Here is a 6,206-nt window from a genome sequence, read left to right on the forward strand (position 1 = left end):
CTTTATGCGGTGAGAGATTTTAAACGTAGTTTATTTGATCTAGTGTTTAATCTCTTTTCCAGCCACTGAATTATTTATCTTTCGTTATGTTTTTCTGTTACATTGTAATACTGTTTTCGCAATTACTAACTTTTAATGAAGGATAGAATTGCGTGTTTCAGGTACAAACCACTTAAAGTTTCGAGTTCAGTGAAATAAGTGCAAACAGAAAATCAAAAGTGATAAAATGATACACGCAAAGTGTTACAGTGTTGCGTTCGAGGGTTCGTCTGTTCGTGCCAGTTGTTCGCCTAGTCTGGGACCTCTTACAAGCTCCCAAGCCCAGGGGAGAAGTAATGTCGAAGGACTTATGGGTTCAGCAGGCCTTGATCGACGAACAGATGTTTCCCTCCGTGGTTTCGGGTGTAACCAACTCACGTAGCGACGTGATCACCCCACCCACACAAAGACGAGAGAGCCCATTTATTCCTCGTCTGCGGAAGAGGTTTCTCGCAGAAACCATGGACCAAATCTTGCAGCTTTTAAGTGCAAGTCGGTCCCTTCCACGCAAGTCCAACTCCTAGGTGGTGCCATTAGCACTGGGTCAGTTCGGACTTGCTGCAGTACGACAACTGCACACCTCCCAGAGAGGCACGGTGGTATCGCAACAGACAGTAACTCCGTCTGTTGCCGCACCAGCTGTTTTAGACCCTCAGTTTCAACGGACAGTAGCTCCGTTTGTTGTTGTCTTTCTCTAACTCTAGTGGTCTATGCTGCTGACAATGCAGTCGCAGCTTGCGGTGTTGATGCGGGAGTTTCAGGCAGAGAAGGTTAATACACCTCCTCCTGCGAGCGCTCCTCCTCCTCTGCGCAGTACAATCTGCCAGACGTATGAGGTTGAGGTTCCTCAAGCTACCTCCATGCGTGAGCTGCCGCGTTGGGAGTTGCCAGATACCAGCGCTGTGCAGCAACCTCCACTTTCCTTGAGGCAGGAGCCTCTTACCACGCAGCAACCTCCCCAACAATGGGGGCAGGAGCCTTATGCCTTACAACCTCCTCTAGCCTTGAGGCAGGAGTATCTTGCATTACAACCATCCTCGAGGCAGCTACCTCTTGCGGTGCGACAACCTCCACCATCCTCGAGGCAGCAACCTCAACTCCACCTCTGCGCAGTCCACCCTGCCAGACGTATGAGGTTGAGGTTCCTCAACCTACCTCCACGCGTGAGCTGCCGCACTGGGAGTTGCCAGATACCAGCGCTATGCAGCAACCTCTTGCGTTGCGGCAACCTCCACCATCCTTGAGGCAGCAACCTCAACTCTTGCGGCAGCCACCTCCACCATCCTTGAGGCAGCAACCTCAACTCTTGCGGCAGCCACCTCCACTCTTGAGGCAAGAACCTCAACTCTTGAATGGGCTCTCGTGGCATGGTTGGTTTCGACCTGGCCTTTCATTAGAAGGGGCTAGCGTTCGATCCCAAGTATGAGGTAGAAATTTATTTCTATTTGAACACGATGTTGTGTTGATATTTATCCATATTGACTCATTAGGGGTAATTTGAATGAATTACTACCAATTGTGTCACGTGGTGGCCCGGGGAAATCTGGTAAAACTCGCTGGTACAGAGACTGATGTCTCACCAGGTAAATCCTCGGACAGCTAGATTAGTGTCAGGTTCAGATTTCTTTAAAAAATCCTCCTCTACCCATCAGGCAGCCTCATGCTTATGAGGAGCCTCATGCTATGCGGCATCCTCCTCAAACCATGAGGCAAAAGCCTCATGCTATGCGACAACCGCCTCAACCCATGAATGCAGGAGCCTCATACTATGCGGCATCCTCCTCAACGCATGCGGCATAAGCCTCATCCCTTGCAGCTTGAGCCTCATCCCATGCAGCATGAGTCTCATACCATGCAGCATGAGCCTCATCCCATGCAGCATGAGCCTCATCCCATGCAGCATAAGCCGCACGCCATCTGCTTTCCTTACAGCATGCTCTACATACAGCATGCTCTGCATACCTTACCGCATGCTTCTCAGTCACACATCTTTGGTTGTTGCCAACTCACTAGACTGTCAAGCAGTTTCATAACGTTGCCTTCTAGTCTGCTGCTTTTGCACCAATGAAACCCTCACTGAGAGAACTTAGCTTTTCTCGGATATGGTTCCTGTAGATGAGAAAGTGCTATTCTCCCTCCTTCTGATTTTCCCTTGAGGACTCTGTCATTTGGAGAGGAGCCTTTAGCTGCTTAGCCTCCTATGGACTTTTATTTAAGCATAGCATGCTTCCAGGGAGGGTAATGGTTCCACTTCAGTCGCTATCCCCGTCTGTTACCACACCTGCTCCCATAGACCTTGAGCTGTGTTGCAAGACATGCAGTCCAAGCTTAGTCCTTGTTAGAGGATTTTTTGTTTACGGAGTCAGTGTGTCACTGGGAAGACGTTCAACAACCAGCAGAAGTGTCTTGTTGTGACGCAGTGCGGCAACCTCAGCAACCCGATAAGGAGTTGTCTGTACGACCCAGACAGTCTAGACAGCTTCGGGTTGTCACTGTACTTCCTCGCTTCCCCATGGTTGACAGTTCACAGACTGTGCAGCAGTACCATGATCTTGTGTCCGGCTCCGTCAGACGACTAGCTTTTAAGAGCTCCCACAAGTCGTCGCTGTCTGGAGATTCTCAGATGGACTATGGATCTGACCAAGGAACTGGGCCTCCTGGTCAATTTTGAGGAGTCCCAGCTCGTCCCATCCCAGACCATTGTCTACCTGGGTATGGATCTTCAGAGTCGAGCTTTTCGGGCTTTTCCGTCGACCCCAAAGATATACTAAGCCCTAGATTGCATCCAGAGCATGCTGAGAAGGAACCGATGCTCAGTCAGGTAGTGGATGAGTCTAACAGGGACACTTTCATCGCTGGCACTGTTCATCGAGTTAGGGAGACCCCACCTCCCCCCCTTCAGTATCATCTAGCGGCTCACTGGATAAAGGACATGACGCTAGAGACGATCTCAGTTCCTGTTTCCGAAGAGAGGAGGTCTACTCTCACGTGGTGAAAGAACAGCTTTCTTCTCAAGGAAGTCTACCTTTGGCTGTTCAGAAACCCGACCGCCGTCTCTTCTCTGACGCATCAGACACGGGCTGGGGTGCGACTTTGGACGGACAGGAATGCTCGGGAACATGGAATCAGGAGCTAAGGACACTTCACATCTATTGCAAGGAGCTGTTGGCGGTTCATCTGACCTTGATAAACTTCAAGTCCCTCCAGCTTAACAAGGTGGTGGAGGTGGACTCTGACAACACCACAGCCTTGGCTTACATCTCCAAGCAGGGAGGGACTCATTCGTGGAAGTTGTTCTAGATCGCAAGGGACCTCCTCATCTGGTTAAAAGATCGAAAGCTCACGCTGGTAACGAGGTTCATTCAGGGCGATATGAATGTCATGGCAGATCGCCTTAGCCGGAAGGGTCAGGTCATCCCCACAGAGTGGACCCTTCACAAGAATGTTTGCAGCAGACTTTGGGCCCTGTGGGGTCATCCAACCATAGATCTGCTCGCTACCTCGATAACCTAGAGGCTCCCGTTGTATTGTTCTCCGATTCCAGACCCAGCAGTAGTTCACATGGATGCTTTTCTGCTGGATTGGTCCCATCTCGACCTGTATGCATTCCCGCCGTTCAAGATTGTCAACAGGGTACTTCAGAAGTTCGCCTCTCGCAAAGGGACACGGCTGACGTTGGTTGGCTCCGCTCTGGCCCGCGAGAGAATGGTTCATAGAGGTACTGCAATGACGGGTCGACATTCCCAGGACTCTTCCTCTAGGAGTGGACCTTCTACGTCTACCTCACGTAAAGAAGGTACATCCAAACCTCCACGCTCTTCGTCTGACTGCCTTCAGACTTTCGAAAGACTCTCAAGAGCTAGGGGCTTTTCGAAGGAGGCAGCCAGAGCGATTGCCAGAGCAAGGAGGACATCCACTCTCAGAGTCTATCAGTCTAAAGGGGAAGTCTTCCGAAGCGGGTACAAAGCCAATGCAGTTTCCTCATCCAGTACCACTGTAACCCAGATTGCTGACTTCCTGTTACATCTAAGGAACGTAAGATCCCTTTCAGCTCCTACGATTAAGGGTTACAGAAGTATGTTGGCAGCGGTCTTCCGCCACAGAGGCTTGGATCTTTCCACCAACAAAGATCTACAGGACCTCCTTAGGTCTTTTAAGACCTCAAAGGAACGTCGGTTGTCCACTCCAGGCTGGAATCTAGACGTGGTCCTAAGGTTCCTTATGTCATCAAGATTTGAACCTCTCCAATCAGCCTCTTTTAAGGACCTCACATTAAAAACTCTTTTCCTCGTGTGCTTGACAACAGCTAAAAGAGTAAGTGAGATCCACGCCTTCAGCAGGAACATAGTTTTCACATCTGAAACGGCTACATGTTCCTTACAGCTCGGTTTTTTGCTAAAACGAGCTTCCTTCACGTCCTTGGCCTAAGTCGTTCGAGATCCCAAGCCTGTCCAACTTGGTGGGGGACGAACTGGAGAGAGTACTTTGCCCAGTTAGAACTCTTAGGTACTATCTAAAAAGGTCATAACCTTTACGAGGACAATCAGAAGCCTTATGGTGGGCTATCAAGAAGCCTTCTCTTCCAAGGTCTAAGAACTCAGTTTCTTACCTATTCAGGCTCCTGATTAGGGAAGCACATTCTCATCTGAAGGAAGAAGACCTTGCTTTGCTGAAGGTAAGGACACATGAAGTGAGAGCTGTGGCTACTTCAGTGGCCCTCAAACAGAACCGTTCTCTGCAGAGTGTTATGGATGCAACCTATTGGAGAAGCAAGTCAGTGTTCGCATCATTCTATCTCAAAGATGTCCAGTCTCTTTACGAGAACTGCTACACCCTGGGACCATTCGTAGCAACGAATGCAGTAGTAGGCGGGGGCTCAGCCACTACATTCCCATAATCCCATAACCTTTTTAACCTTTCTCTTGAATACTTTTTATGGGTTGTACGGTTGGCTAAGAAGCCTTCCACATCCTTGTTGATTTGGCGGGTGGTCAATTCTTTCTTGAGAAGCGCCGAGGTTAAAGGTTGTGATGAGGTCCTTTAGTATGGGTTGCAGCCCTTTATACTTCAGCACCTAAGAGTCGTTCAGCATCCTAAGAGGACCGCTACGCTCAGTAAGAAAGACGTACTTAATAAAGGCAGAGTAATGGTTCAAGTCGTCTTCCTTACCAGGTACTTATTTATTTTATGTTATTTTTGAATAACTAATAAAATAAAATACGGGATACTTAGCTTCTGTGTTAACATGTATGCTGGTCTCCACCCACCACCCTGGGTGTGAATCAGCTACATGATTATCGGGTAAGATTAATATTGAAAAATGTTATTTTCATTAGTAAAATAAATTTTTGAATATACTTACCCGATAATCATGATTTAATTGACCCACCCTTCCTCCCCATAGAGAACCAGTGGACCGAGGAAAAAATTGAGGTGGTGTTGACAAGAAGTACTAGAGTACCTGGCCACAGGTGGCGCTTGTGAGTACACCCCCCTCTTGTATAGCGATCGCTGGCGTATCCCTTCCGTAGAATTCTGTCGGGCAACAGAGTTGACAGCAACTACATGATTATCGGGTAAGTATATTCAAAAATTTATTTTACTAATGAAAATAACATTTTTCCTTATTTTCTTTCTTCACTGGGCTCTTTTCCCTGTTGTAGCCCCTAGGCTTATAGCATCCTGCTTTTCCAACTAGGGTTGTAGCTTAGCAAGTAATAATAATAATGATAATACATACATACATATACCAAGGCACTTCCCCCACTTTTGGGGGGTAGCCGACATCAACAAATGAAACAAAACAAAAAAGGGGACCTCTACTCTCTACGTTCCTCCAGCCTAACAAGGGACTCAACCGAGTTCAGCTGGTACTGCTAGGGTGCCACTGCCCAGCCTCCCACATTATCCACCACAGATGAAGCTTCATAATGCTGAATCCCCTACTGCTGCTACCTCCGCGGTCATCTAAGGCACCGGAGGAAGCAGCAGGGCCTACCGGAACTGCATCACAATCGCTCGCCATTCATTCCTATTTCTAGCACGCTCTCTTGCCTCTCTCACATCTATCCTCCTATCACCCAGAGCTTTCTTCACTCCATCCATCCACCCAAACCTTGGCCTTCCTCTTGTACTTCTCCCAATGATAATAATAATACTATTCAGCA

The 6,206-nt window shown here is 48.4% G+C and overlaps 1 protein-coding gene across 1 annotated transcript in view; it reads right to left on the reverse strand.

The window, feature by feature from the left end:
* LOC137620098 (caprin-2-like) overlaps nucleotides 1-6,206 on the reverse strand; it is a 48,505-nt gene that overhangs the window by 12,195 nt on the left and 30,104 nt on the right. The gene's annotated exons all lie outside the window — the stretch shown is intronic.

Source organism: Palaemon carinicauda, chromosome 26, assembly GCF_036898095.1.
Source record: "Palaemon carinicauda isolate YSFRI2023 chromosome 26, ASM3689809v2, whole genome shotgun sequence".
Taxonomy (NCBI): Eukaryota; Metazoa; Arthropoda; class Malacostraca; order Decapoda; family Palaemonidae; genus Palaemon; species Palaemon carinicauda.